General features: G+C 35.5%; 1 protein-coding gene across 3 annotated transcripts in view; it reads right to left on the bottom strand.

The window, feature by feature from the left end:
• The window catches only part of BMPR1B (bone morphogenetic protein receptor type 1B), a 422111-nt gene that overhangs the window by 163785 nt on the left and 238798 nt on the right, over positions 1 to 19528 (bottom strand). For all 3 annotated transcript variants that reach the window (XM_066232955.1, XM_066232952.1, XM_066232953.1), the window contains one exon: positions 14599 to 14696. The gene's annotated coding sequence lies outside the window, so the exon portion shown is untranslated. The remainder of the gene's footprint in view (positions 1 to 14598; positions 14697 to 19528) is intronic.

Raw genomic sequence — 19528 nt, forward strand, 5'->3', positions numbered from 1 at the left:
TGCAAACAATAGATAGCTGTGATAAGGGGTTAATATCCAAAATATATAAAGAACTCACAAAGTTCAGCAACTAACAAGCAAACAATTCAATTAAAAAATAGGGAGAGAACGAACAGACACTTCTTCCAAGAGGACACACAAATGGCCAACAGGTATATGAAAAGATGCTCATCTTCACTAGCTATTGAGAAATGCAACTCAAAACTACAATAAGATAACCACCTCACACCTGTTAGATTGGCTAGTATCACACCGGTTAGATTGGCTATTACCAGTGGGAAAGGAACATGGGGGAAGGGGAAGAGGACTTGCGTGAATGGGGAAGGGGTATGGGATAGAGAGAAGGGTGTAAAAAAGGACAAATATAAGGTGAGACAGAAAATGATCTGACTTTGGGTGATGGGTACACAACATAACAGTTCAAATGTTATAAAAATGTTCACCTGAAACCTATGTACTCTTATTTATCAATGTCACCCTGTTAAAGTTAATTTTCTAAGTAAAAATTTAAAAATTAACAAAACAAGAAAGGGCTTTCTTTTCTCCATTGTATATTTGTTACTCATTTATTGAAAATTATTTGTCCATATTCACAAAGGCAAAGATATGGAAACAAACAAAAGTGTCCTCTGACCAATGCTTGGAAAAAGATGTGGTACATACAGTGTGTCTGTAAAGTCACGGAGCACTTTTGACCGGTCACAAGAAAGCAAAAAAAATTGATAGAAATGTGAAATCTGCACCAAATAAAAGGAAAACCCTCCCAGTTTCTGTAGGATGATGTGGCAGCATATGCGCATGCACAGATGATGACATAACATCGTGTATACAGCGGAGCAGCCCACGGCCCGGCCAGTCGAGATGTGGACAGTACAGAAGAAAGTTCAGTGTGTTCTGTGGCTCGCTAAATTCGAATCCGTAAAAAAAAAAATTTTTGAATCCGTGACCAAAGTGCAACGTGAATATCGGTGCGTTTATAACAAAGCTCCACCACATAGGAATAACATTACTCGGTGGGATAAGCAGTTGAAGGAAACCGGCAGTTTGGTGGAGAAACCCCGTTCTGGTAGGCCATCAGTCAGTGACGAGTCTGTAGAGGCTATACAGGATAGCTACCTAAGGAGCCCTAAAAAATCTGTGCGTGAGCCCACATCGAACTGCACTGAACAGGTATGAAACTGGGAGAGTTTTCCTTTTATTTGGTGCAGATTTCACATTTCTATCGTCTTTTGTTGCTTTACTGTGACCCGTCAAAAGTGCACCATGACTTTACGGACACACTGTATATACAATGGAATACAATTCAGCCATATGAAAAGATAAAATACTACCATTTGTGACAGCATGGATGGACCCTGAGAATATTATGCCGAGCAAAATAAGTCAGTCAAAAAAAGCTAAGCACTGTATGATTTTCACTCAGATGAGAACTATAAAACTGAAAGCAACAAATGAACAAAAGAAAAATAAACAAAAACTCATAGACACAGACAACAATGTGGTGGTTACCAGAGGGAAGAAGAGGTAGTAACTGCTAAGGGGGACAAATACATGGTGATGAAAGAAGATTTGACTTTGGGTGGTGAGCACACAATGCGATATGCAGATGGTATATCATAGAATTGTTACATTTGAAACTTATATAATCCTATTAACCAAGGTCAACCCAATAAATTTAATTTTGAAAACATTATTATACTTGATCAAAGTTAGCTTGAAGCTTAAAAGGTCTTTTGAAGAAGGAAGGAATCTTTTCCTCTAGTTGTTTTTATTGTATTATGAAATATTTCATGCATATGTATTTTATATAATTGTATTTTAATACTACAACTATCAATTATATTTACAATATTACCTATAATTTCACTGTTTATAATAATATATCAATCAAAATATACATAGTTATCACTAATTATGCTTTCAAATAATATTTTATATGATTACCCACTTATATAACATCCAAGTTTTCTGGGCTCCCCTGAACCTGACTCCTTCCATTGTACTAGAGGCACTCAATATCCAAAATTTTGTTTTAATCTTTCCCTTGGTTTTCTTTATAGTTTGATCGCATACATAACGGTTCCACAAAAATACATTACCCAGTTTTGCTTCTGATTCCAGTTTGTGAAACTGGACACAAGTTGTACGTATTTTTTTGTGACTTGCTTTTTACATTCAACACTATGTTTTGGAGATTCACGCAGGTTCATGAATGTAGCTTAGGTTCCTTCACTTTCATTATTACTATTATCATGAGGATATTTCATTATGCTAATTATACTATAAACAAAAGTTCTCCAACTCATCAATTCTGCTTTCTCTTAGGTTGTTTCCAGATTTGTTTTTATTTGTCTGTTATTTATACAAGGCTATAACAACAGAAAACTCGTGTACCTACTTCCTAAATCATGCCGGCAAGAATTTCTATAGGGGGACCTGCTGAGCAAAAGGGTATACTTACGTTCCATTTACCCATTTAGTCATTCCAATTTACATTCCCTTTAACTGTGTGTAGGAGTTCCCAACATTTGATGTATTTCAGACTTTTGTATTTAATAACATGGTGGGTATGACATAGCGTATCACTCTAGCTTTAATTTACATTTCATTAGTTATTAACACCCAATAAGGTTTCATATGTTTACTGACTATTTGGATTTTCTCTTTTTAAAATTCTTGTTCATTTTCTATATGGCAGATTTTACTTATAATTGATTGTTAGGATATTTAATATATTATGTTACCCAGTTTTTAGCATTCTTGACTTTTATAGTGTCCTTTAATTAACACATTATTTTTATTTTAATGATGTTGAATTCTAAATATTTAAAGTACTGTTTTTCATAGTAAGTCTTTCTTTCATACAGAATCTGCTTCTGCTTATGGAAGGAGGTGAGTACGGATCAATTTTAATTTTCAATATGGATAAGTAATCACTGATTCTGTAGTGGCAGCTTGGATTCAAGGCTCAATGGAACTCAAAAAGAGAGAGGGCCAATGGACCGGTGATGTCTCTCCTATGGATGGATTCATTGAAAAGCTGAAGCCCACGGCATATCATTGCAGATAGGTGTTAAGAAAAAGAGAGAGTAGAGGGGGGGAAAAACAATTTGATAAATTTACTCCATTCAAATTTTTATGACTTTTTACGTAGTTTATATAACTCTCCATCTATACACTGTCAGCATTTTACCCCATACAGTATAAGATGCCCTTCAAGAGTTTATTTAAATTGGCTTGTATTCTTTATAAACACTTTATCGACATACCAAAAAAGCTTATGAAAATCTTTAGAAAAATATTATTATTATACTATATACTGATTAAGAATTCTTATGTGATAATTCAGTGGCTTTCAGACTAGACTCCTACATACTGCCACAAGCTCAATACAGGTGTTCTGCCACTATAATCATATTAAATTCTTTTCTCGGTTTCAGAAACAACTAAATTAAATTCATAAAATTTTCTCAATATTAACACTCATAATTTTTTTTAAATGACTTGCACCTGCTACTCATAACGTCTACTAGTGTCTGGTATAGGTTAACATATAATTACATATTTATTCCTCTACAGTTCACATACTATAATTAAGCTCATCAAATTTAATAACTATTCTGGTAAGGTCAAAACAGTTGGCTTTTCAGCCTGAGATCCTCACCCCACCTTCACTTCTTGGTAATTTTTCCATTCATAAAATATATACACTTTCTTCAGAGCATGTGGTGAGCCAAAGGTCAAAAGAGACATGGGTGTGAAAATGCTTTTAAAATGTAAAACATTTTACAAACAGGAGTTATAACTTAAAATAACCTTAAATTAAATATTGCAAATACAGGGCCAGAACAGTCACGGAAAAATCAATAGATAATTCCCAAAGGTCAGTTTTATCTACAGTTTTAATTTCTTCCATATTGTCTTCTTTTAAAAGTTTCTTAACTAGACTAAAAATAAAATGTATTTGTTTAAATGTTATTTCCTGCCCCACATAATTTCTATTTTTTTTATTTTTTATTTTTTTATTTATTTATTTATTTTTCATTTTTCTGAAGCTGGAAACAGGGAGAGACAGTCAGACAGACTCCCGCATGCGCCCGACCGGGATCCACCTGGCACGCCCACCATGGGGCGATGCTCTGCCCACCAGGGGGCGATGCTCTGCCCATCCTGGGCGTCGCCATGTTGCGACCAGAGCCACTCTAGCACCTGAGGCAGAGGCCACAGAGCCATCCCCAGCGCCCGGGCCATCTTTGCTCCAATGGAGCCTTGGCTGCAGGAGGGGAAGAGAGAGAGGAGAGGAAAGCGCGGCGGAGGGGTGGAGAAGCAAATGGGCACTTCTCCTGTGTGCCCTGGCCGGGAATCGAACCCGGGTCCTCCGCACGCTAGGCCGATGCTCTACCGCTGAGCTAACCGGCCAGGGCCCCACATAATTTCTAATAAAGTTCCTTTATAAGAAAACAGAACGAGGAAAAGAAAAATAAGTTAATATACGAGCAGTAGAATCCATTTCTAATATAAAAATACCTACTTCAATAACGGAATGATCTGAACATCCATGCCCTTCCCAGTGTGTTTCATAACTAGTGAGAAAATCTATTAAGTCTAACTGAAACCAAAGAATGTATAGATTGCAGATGAAGGTTAACCTGCCTCAAAACACTATAGAGCATAGCATAGATTTTTTGGGGAAAGAACATACTGTACTTCCCTAAGTATTTGTTTTGTTATCTTTTTGCATAAAGGAACCTTGTTTAGAGTCACAAAAGTGGGAAAAGTAAGGAATAAAAGGAGAATAATATAGTACAACAATTAAGATTTATTTCTTCTGTTTGTACAAGTTTCTCTGACTTTCGGCCATTTAATATTTCTGTTAAAATTAGAAAGCTTTTCTTCAAATTGCATTAAAAAAGAGTTTTCTGATATAATTGGGTGACAAGTGAAAGAAGGAAAGTAAAATGTTCAAGTTTAAAGAAATCAATCACATGACTTGGTAGGATATGTAACTTGTTGAAATGTAACAGACACTTTTGAACAATCTTTTTAAAAAATAACCAGGAAAACAAAAGAAAAAGGTGATGGAAGATGGAGAGATTGGGTAAAGGATAATGGTAACTGGGTTGGGGGGGGGGAAGAAAAGGGAAACAGAGAGGACTGATGGCTTGCATGGCTCCTGGATGGATGGGGTGATATTTCACTGTCCACCAGATCATCCCAGGTCAGCCTGTATGATAAACTGCAATATGTAGAAATGAGCAGCCCTACAGTGAGTGTGGGACGTGAGCACAAAGTAAAACCGGCCATCTGTGTGTTCTACATACCTTATAATGTTTGTAAACCAGTGTTTGCTCTGAACTATGCTATTTGTCTCTAAAGGCATCAACTAATACCACTACAGTAAACAGAAACATATGTATGTCACAGAAAGCATTTTATTAAAATCTAAACAAAATTTAAAAGAATTCATTCTCAACCTCTGAACATACCATATGCAGTTTGGATTATTAAGAAATTGAAATTGTGTTAGCATAAATAGCACATTTCTTTTCTACTAAAGGGAACATGCAGTATAAGAACAGTTCCGAATTGACCACAAAATCAGCTCACTTAGTTAAGAAAACATGGTTTCAGTAGATAGACTTAAAGCTCACATTGGCTTTTGAGGCTTATAGTACCCATCTACTTTAGACAGCACTAACACACAAAAAAATCATTTGAATAGTTGTCTATTTCTACCAAAAATAATTTTAAAGGTTTACACACAGAGCATTAATGAGTAACTCAAAAGTCTATATTCATTGTATGTTGACAATTTAAAACAAATAAACAAAAAAAGATTAAACATTCCAAGAACTGTGAAGTACTTCAGTAGAACAGTGTGTCCTAGGTCACCCCGCTTTCCTTCTCTATTATTAACAACTTCAATTTGCCAACAAGCTCTGACAATAAACACAAAAATACATTTCAAGGTTAGTAAGCTGAACTACTACTGTGAATAATGACATACTGACTTACAAATGCAATTAAAATCAGTATAGAAAGAAATGGAAAAGAGAAAATTTTACCTATAGAAAAAGCAAACATTTATCTGGAAAATTAATATATGAAATCATATGTGAAATAATGTTCAAACTATGCACTGTGCACTTCTACTTACATTGATAATAAAGCTGGAAACTAAAAAGAAATGATTGAAAAAAGGAATAACACGAATAGTCTATTTAAAATTTTAAGGTTGTTAATTAGTACAGATATGATCGATCCATGCTTTTTTAATAACAGAAGAACAATCTACTTATTAACAAAAAGGTATAATTTACTATCAAGTGTTACAAGGCAGGACTATAAAACAAAACCCCAGGAAATTATAGTGTATATCATACCACAGATATACTAATGTATCCACAAAGGGCAGAGTGACCCAAAGACAAAAAATCTTTAAGCAAAATTGGTTGCTTTAAGTTCAAGAAAAAAACAAAACAAATTACTTCACAGTGGCCAAATGTACTACAAACAAGACCACAAATTATGTCTTTTATAAACTTTTATATATGGATAATCCCCTCCATACACACACATATATAAACAAACACTGTATTTATGAGGTGTGTTCATTCATAGCTCATTAAGCTTTCCTCTTTTACCTCATTTCAGGTAGCCAATTAGTGTACTACACAAGTACTGAGTTCTAAAGATGCCAAAATATCTAGAATTTCCTTCTCTGCTTTAAATATCCAAGCTTTATACCACAGCAACAACTGTGAATCTCTCAACCGAGGAGCTTAAAATAGAGATGATAATGAAGGATGCCAGTTAGGTAGACTCATTTCTTCCCTGAATGAAACTGTAGTTACAGAACAGGGACCCAGATGGAACCGTCACACCCTGCTAACCTGGCAGCTCCTTGCCAATTTTCCTCCTAATGTCATGAGCAGGTATACGGTGCTGTGTGTTAAGAGATGAGGCACAATTGAAGTACATAAGCTGACTGAAAATTAACAAAATGATAAAACCAACAGAGGTAGTGAAATTTGAAGAGGTTAAAAGATTTTTTAGGATCTTCCAAACTGATTTAAAGTATAGGATTATTTCTGATTCCAAATAACAAAAGCTCCCTTATATCATTGATTTCATTGACTTGCCTATGTGCTTTGAAAGCCATTATTGTCCCTAGCTCATTTTTTGTTCACAATGGACCTAAGTTAAGATGGATTTTGCCATCTGACCTACATCTATTATCACTTATGGCTAAAAGCATAATTTCTCTATTTGGCAATGCTTCCTTAAGAAATGGGATTTGGCCAGATCTGAGTTTAAATCATGACTCTATCACTTATTAGCTATGTGGGGCTGATTAAGCTTTTTTTTACATTTTGGGGTCTCAATTTCTTTATCCTGAAAAACGGAAATCAAAATAAGTCATTCAAAGATCTGTTACATGGGTTAAATTAAATCATATAAAGTTTTTGGTATGATGCCAGATACATATCTAGAAACCTTTGATAAATGGTGGCTATTACTAATGCATAATATCTCACTCACACAGAATCATATTCTTATTAGATCTGCTTTAACGTAAGCAATATACGTAGCCTTTTCTCTACAGTAATTTCAAGGAGCATGCCAAGTTAAATCCAACAACACTCTCACATGTTCCAATACTTAAATTTCATTTAGCAAGAAACATGAACTTTATTTTATAGAGATAAAACTTTAAATGCAATACAACTTGAGAGGTAACACAGAGATTTAAATATTCAGCACAAAAATACAAGATAGAGGTGATTGCAACAAAAAAAGAGATAAAGAGGAATAATAATTCAACAGAAGTTCTGAAGTACTTGTTTAATAATTTCCTTGTGAATCACTGCATTAACAGTTAAATAAATTAACTATAAAATGTAAAAAACTTTCCCATTTCTTGATAAAAAAGAATTTTTTTAGTTTCAAAGGAGATGAAGAAAATATTGATTAGATTTTATAAAGATGTTTCCAAACATACTTAATGTTTCAAAACATTTAAAACAAACTTAAAGAGCAATCAAAGGTTTGTAAAAATGTTAAAGAATTAAGATTCTTAACTGACCAGGTGGTGGCACAGTGGATAGAGTGACAACCTGGGATGCTGAGGATCCAGGTTTGAAACCCTGAGGTCATTGGCTTGAGTGCAGGCTCACCAGCTTGAGCATAGGGTTGTTGGCTGGAGTGTGGGATCATAGACATGACCCCATGGTTGCTGGCTTGAGCCTAAGGTCGCTGGCTTGAGCACTGGGTCATTGGCTCAGCTGAAGGTCCCCAGTCAAGGCATGTACGAGAAAGCAATCAATGAACAACTAAAGTGCAGCAACTACCAGATGATGCTTCTCAACTCTCTCCCTTCCTGTCTATCTGTCCCTGTCAGATCCCCTTCTCTCTGTCTCTGTCTCTCTTGCTAAAACAAACAAAAATAATAATTAAGATCCTTGATTTATCAAAACAGAACTCTTCTGAACCAATAAGAGAAATACAGCTCTAGAAAAAGTATAAGTACATAAATAGATCAATGATAAATAATAAAATATTAAATACTAATAATCCCTTCATATTCATGTTCACTAGTAAGTAAATAAAATATTAGTGTCCTCTATCTTACTATAAAATATTTTAAATTATAAATCTCTTAGCAAGGAAGAGACAGATGATATATACTCAAAGTGGAAAGTACCAATCCAATAGCAAATGTTCACCAAGGGATAATCAGATTTTTTTCATTGATTGGGGCTGTGAGAAAAGATGGTCACTGGATTCTGAATTGAGGGAGGAAAAAACAGAAGGTCATGAAATCATAGCCTGAGGTAGAGAAAAACCTTTAGCTATTTACTCCAAAGTTCTTTCACCTTTAGATATATATACAAGTGATTTTTGTCTAGGGACCTTAATATTTATAAGAATAAAAGGAACCAAAGAACACCAGTTTGGGGGAGGGGAACATAAATAATTAAGTGAAATCTTACTGGACATCAGTATGTATAAAACAAGCTTGTTTGACCCTCCCCACCCCTTTAAGTATTTAAATTTTTTTTAAGGAATGCTAGATCAAAGTCAATGTAATCTGGGAAAGCACATTTGGTTCTTTGATTTTAGTTTTAACGAAAAGTTTTCCAATCATTAATTAGAAGAAAGAATCATCTTAAAAACAAGTAATAAAATAAAATATAACGATATATTCTCTAAGAGAATCCCTTAGATATAATCAGGGTTTGTTCCACTTTTGTCTTTGCTTTGGGATTATCTGCCATGTTCTACTGAAAAGGAGAATAGTTATGGGGCATAAATCTGACTATACTACCAAAGAGAGAAGGAGAAATCAGGAAAATTAGAAAGGATATGTATATTCACAAAAAAAATTCAAAATAAAATATGAAGCAATAAAACATCTCCTAATTTTTGTGAGCAGTATATTTATGGTCATAAGTGGAAAAGTACTCCATCCCAGTTGGGGGCAGTAATTATTAGCTTTAATTTTCAGGGGCTATGAAATAATGTAAAGGAGTCTAATACAACACAAAAGATATGACATATTAAGCTTTACATGCAATGTACAGAATAAAAATAGAGCAACTGCCAACAGAAAATGTCATAGTGATAAAACATAATTATTTCTGTTTTTTTTAAATAAATTTTTATTAATGTTAATGGGATGACATTAATAAATCAGGGTACATATATTCAAAGAAAACATGTCTAGGTTATCTTGTCATTAAATTATGTTGCATACCCCTCACCCAGAGTCAGATTGTCCTCCGTCACCCTCTATCTAGTTTTCTCTGGGCCCCTCCCCCTCCCCCTAACTCTCTCCCTCCTTCCCTCCCGCGTCCTCCCCCCCCCCACCCTGGTAACCACCACACTCTTGTCCATGTCTCTTAGTCTCGTTTTTATGTTCCACCAATGTATAGAATCATGTAGTTCTTGTTTTTTTCTGATTTACTTATTTTATTTCGTATAATGTTATCAAGATCCCACCATTTTGCTGTAAATGATCTGATGTCATCATTTCTTATGGCTGAGTAGTATTCCATAGTATATATATTTTTTATCAAAACCTTAACTAGCCACTTTAAAAGCTGATATTTGCCAAGTTACACGACCCCTTCTTACTACATTTGCCCATATCTACAAAATGAAAATTAAAGTAGAAGAGGTTTTAGGATTCCACGTCCATGACTAATTTATTCTTCTCCTCTGATGTTCTATGAATTCTATGCCATGCAGTTATATGATAGAAAAACTTTGACTGGCAACCTCAGCTGCTAACAATATTAAAATAAGACTTTATTGTTCTGCCAAAATCCTTTATGCCTCATTCTAACCACAAAGTTCTTCTACCTCTTCTTGACTTAGAGGTAGTATTTCTGCTTTATTTTTACAATAACCTTTTAAAACTGATGCAACTTTGGATTTCTCTTATCACTGGCTGATGGGAACTAAGTATTATACATTTCTATATCCATGACCAAAGGAATTCCTGTACTTCCAGTTTTACAATATTTCCATTATTTGACATAACAGTGAGGTATATAAAATGTATGCTTATAACTCTTTAGTAAGGCACCTTCCCCATACCTATTTAACTACAGGATACTTATGTGGGTGAAAAATATCTGAAAAGAAATTCTATATTGAATTATGATCCATTCCAAGCAAATTAAAGAGCTACTAAATTTTCCTATGAAAATACCAATCTTGTTTTCATTCCTGAGACAGATACAACTCAATGTTAAACAAACAAAAGAGTCCTACTCAATGTCTGGAAGAGGTTTATAAGGCTTCCACAGTAGTGGAAACTACCGATAGCATAGACTAAGAAGCAAAAAGGATGGAAATAAAAGTTGTGAATCACTCTAAATTGTGCATGAATCTTTACATTTGTTTCTGGCTTAAGAAGTATTTCATATTCAAAGTAAGTATTTTCTGTATGGTAGAAAAATAAAACACAAAAACAAATAAATTTTATTTTTATTTAGTATCAGAACTAAAACAGCTGCTACTTCTCACCTATTTTTTAAAATATTAACATCCTTTTCTTTCAACATTTCTAATTTGAGGAGAAAATTCTAACTGATATTAAAAACCCCCTTTAGGGTTTGAGAATGTTTAAACAATGATTGTTTTATTATTTCTTCAAAATCCCTTACTATCTTTAGAAAAGTAAATAAAATTAGGTAGTATATCTTTATCAGTAACAGTGAGAACCATTCAACTCTGTAATTCTGTAGCATACATGAGGATGGACCTAATCTCTCCTGAAATTCTTACTGGGCCATTTGGAAGGTGTCACACTGTCTCCAGTTTGTTGAGGCATCATATAACTTACTAGAGCAGTCTAAATGGAAGCAGCAACTGGTGAATTTTATTGGCAGGTTGCATTAAATTTATTTTAAAATATTTTGGGCTATATATCCTTAATTTATATGTGCTAACCAATATAACTTCAAACTTTTATTATTCAAATAAGCTTATATTTCAACAAATACCTGTTTGCATGAATAAACACATATACACATGTTTTGTGACTACCGGTAGAAAGAGAATAATTCTTAAAGCATTGTTACTGCTTCAAAAGCATTTACCATCTGCTTGAAGGGCTTTCCTACAATCCAGTTAGTCAAAATTTTAAAACATATTAAAATAAAAAAGTCTATAAAAAAGTGGGTTTCAGATCAACATGATAAAGTTTTTCTTTAGTTCAAGTTCTTGAGTATCTGTTATAGACTGTATCTTGGAGGAACATAAAAAACTAAAATTTAAAACCTGGCTACCAGTAGCTTACAGTCTCTTGTCAGGAAGATAAAAGCACAAAGTATGTCATCAGGGTTTTCAAAGTGCTGTGACAGAGGTCTACATAGAAGGCCAAACCACAGTGGACCAGCAGGGATCCAGGGCAAGGATGCCTTCATTAAACTGAAAGTCAAGGACTGAAAGAGGGTTTGTAAGATACAGGGAGCAACCTAAAATATCACAGGAAAGAGTAAAACCATATGGACTGTTTTGAGAAATACAAGGCTTTCAAGACTGCTGGAGCATACAGCAGAGAAAAGGGGAATACTCTCACGGAGGGAAAGAGAGATGTGGAAAACAGCCCAGAGAGAATAGCAAAATGTGACTGCAGAATAAAAGTAGCAGCTAAAACAAGAAGAGACTCATTGTATCAAGTAGACTGACCTTTATCTATGGGCAAGGGATAGGAGGTCTTTAATAGGAAAATGAGTGTTCATGGGAGTGGGGGCTGATCCTTCTAAGGGTCATATAGCAGGTGGACTGATAGTTGAGACTAGCATAGTAAGATCCATTAGGAGGGTAGTGTTAACATTTCAAGCTAAATTCACTAAGCTTGCTTCAATACTTTACACATGATACAAAAGGTTCCATATCCATTTTTATAATAAACTACATATAAAATGCTATTTACAAAAATGGTATATAACCAACATCAGATTAACATTAAAGCTAAAAATGTATTAACAAGGCATTGCAAATTTTAAAAGATCAACCCACCTTCAATGAAAATATATACCATTTTAGATACTGTCAACCAATACCACAATTTTCTATTTCTTTTCATGATTATAGGGACAACTTTCTTTAGTTCCTTTTTATTGAATTAATTTTATTTGACCTGTTTTCCACTCAAAATTTCCACACAGTTTCTCAGAAACAACATACCAAAAGGAATAAAAATAAAACCAATAAAACAGACATAAGAAAGCAGTATCATATATTTATGCAACATACAAAGTGAATAAATAGAAGATATTGAATTAAGAACAGAAATTACAATCTTGATCATGAAACATTACCCAATGGTAGTAAAAAAGAAAATTTAATTGAAAAATGCCCATTCTAGATCATCATGGCTGCATTCTCAAAAGAAATATATTGTTGTCAAATATCTAAACCAAACTCATTAATAAACTGCTATGCAAAGCTTAAATAAGTACAAAGGAAATGCTTGAGTCAGAGGCTAAAACAAGCATTAAATAAATGTCAAAATAGACTTTAAATTTAGATTTTTGGTTAGTCTTAAAACATTTCTGAATTAATAAAATTGACTTTCAAACATCTTGCCTTATTTAAAAAACCACACGTGATTTTTAACAAGAGACATTGTACAACTATTGGCCTCACTTTAAGATATTTACTGTAGAGTTAGACCTATTCTAGCTGCTGTTCTGGATATGGTTTCATCTTACCTCAGAATAAGTGGGCTCCTGCCCATTAGCCCTAAAACAAAACCTGTGCCAGAGTATTAGCTTTTCTGTGTATCTCCTTTGAACCACAGCGAAAGCTCTACAACAACTTTAATATTACTTTTCTTTCTAACTTAAATACGTGGTAGAGAAGATCGATTGTTTTGTTGTTAAAAATGTATTGGGTGACATTGGTTAGTAGAACCATCCAGGTTGCAAGTGTACATTTTCATAATACATGATCTGTATATTGCATTGTGTGCCTACCATCCAAAGTCAAGTCCTTTAGAATGATATAATCCACTATAATCTATAACCCAACTTTATAAAATTTAAATACCATGCTAATGTTTATCTTCCTCAATTACAAAACCCATAGCAACAGGGAAGCTTTCACTATGTCAGTAGGTAAGTCTCATTGAATTCATGTCATACTTTTGGCAAAGCAACATGCTTACTTTGCAAACTATGTGTAGTATATATAAAACATAAGCTTATACATTCCATGGGTTTTCTAAATTAGAGAAAACAATTTTTCTATCCCCTTCAGCAACACTGCTTTTAATGTAAATCCAGAATAGGCAAAGCCATGATGTTAAATGAACATAATACAGCACTGAGCATACCAGAAACGTGTGTGAAAGTGCCACATGTGATGAATGGAAAAAACAAATGACTAATGTGAAGCAAGGGATGCTAAGTTAGTGTCTCTACTTGACAATTACATTTGGTAAGGAACCAATCTTACAAGTCACTTGGACAGGCTGAGAAAGTCTCCTAAATGTTGAGTCTTTTGCACCTGAGTCTTTTAAGAAGGCTGTTCCTACTTTCCATCACTCAGTTCTCTCTATTCCCTATTCCCACAAGGAATCATTATTTTACTTTACTGCACTGTCAAATGGACATTAGCTTTCTTTTAAAAAGACCCCACGTTACCTGAACATTTTAATAAGGTCTACTACATCTTCACATGTTTATGTGAACTTCCCCTCTACTCTATTTCTAGATCAGAGACTACTGTAAACTTACTAATATTCATGTTTTAAAACTGATATAAAAGCAACCAAGAAGCTACCAATAGGAAGACTTGACGTTTGACACAATGAAGAAACAGATACTTGCTTATAGTATACAGCATGAAATTAGTGTCAAAAGCCATCCCCATGGCCGGAATTACGTGTATTATGAATGCACCCAGCATTCCTAAGACCAGTACACAAAACTATACTGCCACCAATAACATTCTTAAACAGCAGGCAGCCCCTCCTATTAGCTGAACAAGCCACACAGCCCTGTGTGTCTTGATGCGGAGCAGCCAACAAGGAGACGGAGTTTACAAGTAACAGCGAGACCGAACGAGTTAATTACTTACTTTCTTCTCACTTACGGCAGCTTTGTTCGTCTAACTTTTTGTTTCCTCTCTTGTCATAGCTCAGCGGCACACAGTTATGATTGAGGAGCAGTTGGAACCTGACGGTTAAAAAGAACTTTTTTAAGTAAAATTAAAAAATGGAAATTGAAGTTTCCCTCCACCACAGCCTTTCTTCCTTGCCCTCTGTGTGCGTGTTTCTCGTTTTCTCTCTTTGCGAGGCAGGCTACGTAGTGGTCTATAAATATTGACCCTGACACTTGCTCCGGGCTTTGCTCGCTCATGGCACAGGTCTGTGTTACTGAACACTGCGGTAATACTCCAGCAGAGTTCTCAGCTGCTCAGACAAGGCTGAGGATTGGCCCACTCTCCAGCAACCCTGTGCCTGCCTGGAAATACCATTTTGCTGCCAGCTTTACAGATGCTATGGGCCTTTCCTGAGGCCCAAATCAGACACAGAAGGGCAATTATGAGGTTTGTCTGAAGAAATACAGTTTTCTTCCAGCAGGTGGAAAAAAGGGGGGCTGGGTACAGTGGAAGACAAGAAGGGAAATGCTGTCTTTGTTTTGGCCAATCAACGTCATCTCAAAACCTTATGGAAGTCCTATGTAAATATCACCTGAGCTTTTAAAAACTGAATTACTAAAATTTCTACATATTATGAAAGCCCAAAAGACATAGAAAAGCATTTTTGCCATTGTTAATATTACTTCTCATTGAAAAGGGCTGCAGTGACAGACAAGAAGAAATATTTTAACATAAGTAAATTCATTTTCAGAATGACAGAAATGCACTGGTAATATAGATCAAATCATGTGTTTAGTGAAAAAAGCTAAAACACAATTTAAGGTGACCAATCGTCCTCCTTTAGGGAGGACAGTCTTTCTTTTTTAAGTTCTGTCCTCCCTTGAAAGTGTCCTCCTTTTTGATATTGGAAGACTAATCTGTAAATGTCCGTGTTCGATCGATGCAGAGTTGATTGATGCAGAGTAGATCCATTGTGTGTGATGTGATGTATTTGTATTTGACATGACAATTCGTCAAGGATCAGTACAGTGCAGCGAGATGCAATTATGAGACACATGCGCTCCGCATGGGAGACCTTGAGAGAGCATGCGATATACCGAGCACGCAAATGGCTTTGTGTACTTCTTACTGAAACACAACACGGCACATACAGCATTGTAGGCTCACAATTATTTTTTACTCAGTGAATACTCAATCATAGACAGATAAGCACAATTCACGTTTTATTAATTCATTATCTATTTAATAATTTCCAAATACGTATAATTTTATTTACAAATATTTTCTCAAAATTCAAGTTTTAAAGTAGAAATCTAACCTCAAACCAAATCTATTAACAATACATTTTGATTAAATAGTTGCATAAAACAGACATTTTTTAATTAGAAAATGATAAATACACCCGAATATCACTCCAAATCAGTGGTTTTGTTTGATATTTAGTTTTACTAAATGATTACTTTTTTCTTACAATTATTCATAAGAAATATGCATGTAAGCATAATTACAATATAAATATTACAAATGTTTTTTTATGCATTTATCATATTATAGTGTATTGTTGCAATGAATAAAATGCTTCTTTTATTTACGATATTGTTTTCTTTATTTTTGTCTTCCTTTTCATTATATAATAAAAATTGGTCACCTTAATTATATGCATCAGTATATTATATTAATCACTACATAATTTTCAATCATGGAAATTATAATTATTACATTATTGTTTTTAGATTAAGGATAAACTGGATAAAGCCATGATTTTGCAGGTTATATGAACAAGATTAGCATTAAACATGTATACCACATACAATATCCATAGTAGCAATGATTAGAAAATAAATCAAGAGTATATTTTTTATTCTTTTCCCCAAGAGTAAGCATATGTTTGCTTTATTGAAATGTTTTCCATTGATTAATGGTAGAGGAAACTTTAGAAATAATCTGGTCACTAACTCATTTCATAGTTGAATAAATGGACCCACAGGCTGGTTAACTTGCCCATGATCATATGGCATGTTTGCAGCAAAGCCAAAAGTGAGTCCTTGCCTTCTTTCTTTCTTTATTTATTTTTTCTGAAGCTGGAAACGGGGAGAGACAGTCAGACAGACTCCCGCATGCGCCCGACCGAGATCCACCCGGCACGCCCACCAGGGGCAACGCTCTGCCCACCAGGGGGCAATGCTCTGCCCCTCCGGGGCGTCGCTCTGCCGTGACCAGAGCCACTCTAGCGCCTGGGGCAGAGGCCAAGGAGCCATCCCCAGTGCCCGGACCATCTTTGCTCCAATGGAGCCTTGGCTGCGGGAGGGGAAGAGAGAGACAGAGAGGAAGGAGGTGGGGGGGGGTGGAGAAGCAAATGGGTGCCTCTCCTATATGCCCTGGCCGGGAATCGAACCCGGGTCCTCCATGCGCCAGGCCGACGCTCTACCGCCGAGCCAACTGGCCTGGGCCTTGCCTTCTTTATTGCTTACAATGGTGTGCTTCTTCCATTACAAGAGTATTTATCAAATTCATTTTTAAGTTCAGAATCCTATCTTCATGTGAAATCTTACTAAAAACCTTACCATAAATCAGAAACACAACTAGCATAAAACAAAACAAAAAAATCCCCAGCCTTTTATAGTTTAATTGACCCCCAAACGTTATGTACAAGAATTAACTGTCTAACAATTGAAATCCACTTTGCCCTGCTTCATTTAAAAATTAATATTTGTCCAACAAATTAACATATGACCAAGACAGGTCAATACCCAGGTGCTGAGGGGACAAAAATAATACATAGTCCCTACCCTCAGAGATCCTGCAGCCTAATTTCAGAGAGGAAAAATGCTAACTACAAAACACAAAAACAAAAAAACTAGGTTCATGTGATGATGAAGACTAGGACAGTGCTGAGAGAGCATGTGGAACACGGCGTCTGAGCCAATGTGAAGTCAAGGTCTGATGGGAAATTCTTTAGTGGACACTTCTACACCTTAAAAAATGAGTAGAGCCCTGGCCGGTTGGCTCAGCGGTAGAGCGTCGGCCTAGCGTGCAGAGGACCCGGGTTCGATTCCCGGCCAGGGCACACAGGAGAAGCGCCCATTTGCTTCTCCACCCCTCCGCCGCGCTTTCCTCTCTGTCTCTCTCTTCCCCTCCCGCAGCCAAGGCTCCATTGGAGCAAAGATGGCCCGGGCGCTGGGGATGGCTCTGTGGCCTCTGCCTCAGGCGCTAGAGTGGCTCTGGTCGCAACATGGCGACGCCCAGGATGGGCAGAGCATCGCCCCCTGGTGGGCAGAGCGTAGCCCCTGGTGGGCGTGCCGGGTGGATCTCGGTCGGGCGCATGCGGGAGTCTGTCTGACTGTCTCTCCCTGTTTCCAGCTTCAGAAAAATGAAAAAAAAAAAATGAGTAGAGGGCAGTGAGGCAAAGAAGGGAAAGAATGACAGAATAAAGACAGGCAGGAAAAGCATGATATGGAACTTCACATAGCTCTTGCTGGAGCACAGAATGTAAAGCAGGAAATCGTTTTTTTTTTAATTTGTTTATCTGTTTGTTCTTTAATTTAAAGGACGTGCTTCCCTTACTCATTCTCCCCCACACACCCTCTGGAATCACTGGTCTTTTTAACTGTCTCTATAGTTTTGCCTTGTTCAGACTGCCATATACATATTTGGGATCACTCAATACAGAGCCTCTTTGGCAATTGAATGGATAGTTGAATGGATGTCCAAATTCTCTTCTACACAAACTTTTTACTAATATCAATCTGGCTAACAGCAGTGTTTTATTCAAACAAAATTTCTCTTACTTCACAGAAGAAAGGCATGCTCTCATCCATCTCTCATCTTACTGTGGTACATTGCCTTGGAGCCATAGAATCTTAACAAATTTCAATTCATGTTTAAATTTTTGTTGAGGAGTAGTATGGTAGGGTGAACAGTTAGAGATTTTTAACAGTAAAATATATCACATAAAAATTCTGTGAGGAAGTGAGATGGAAATACAGGTCAAGAAAATAAAATAGTAATGTAAATTCTTCAGCTTTTAACAGAAGAGTCTATTCATTATTATTTAAATGGATAATGGCTTTATTTAATTACTGTGGATTTAGATTCCATCGAGTATTCTTAAAATAGCTGATAAAAGTTTTATTTTAAAATGTCAATATTTCCAATAGGGTAGAAATTAAATTCTTTGCAAGTATATATTTTACCACAGGTGAAAAACGGTAGATGTTAACTTGGTAATGTGTGAGTAGTTTTTCAAAATTCTTTTAAAGATGTATGAACAAAAACAGTTAAAGCCTAATAGCCTACAGTATAAAATCCAGGTTTTTAACCTGATATATAAAACTTTTCATCACTATCCTCCTTCTAAGGAGATTTCAGGGCAGTGAAACTATCCTTTGTGATAGTAGAATGGTAGATACATGACATTATGCATTTAGCAAAACCCTAGAACTATAACAGACAAAGAGAGGCCCTAATAAAAACTATGGGCTTTAATTAAATCTTTCCCTTGTCTTTCGGAAGCATGTGTTCAAGAGAAAGGAGTATTATTATTAATTAATCAATTATCATCTAACAGGAGCTTTGTAAATATTTTCTCTAACACAAAAACAACCCTGACAGATTGGTACACTTTCGCCTTTTTTTAAGACGGAAAAAGTGAAGCTTAGAGTTACTAAGTAACTTGTCTGAAATCTAATAAACAGTAGATTTGAAGTTCAGCCCAAATCTGACTTGACTACCATACCACAAACTGCCTTTATATTAGTCATTTAAATAAGAGATAGAGACTGCCCAGGTCAGGCAAGGAAGTGGATTCAATACTCTCACAAAAATCAGAAATTAACGAAAGAGTCTTTCTGCACTTCTTTGAGGAACTGCAAAAATTTTAATTCTGAGCATTAAATGGTGGTAAAAA

The sequence above is a fragment of the Saccopteryx bilineata genome, chromosome 5, assembly GCF_036850765.1.
Source record: "Saccopteryx bilineata isolate mSacBil1 chromosome 5, mSacBil1_pri_phased_curated, whole genome shotgun sequence".
Lineage (NCBI taxonomy): Eukaryota > Metazoa > Chordata > Mammalia > Chiroptera > Emballonuridae > Saccopteryx > Saccopteryx bilineata.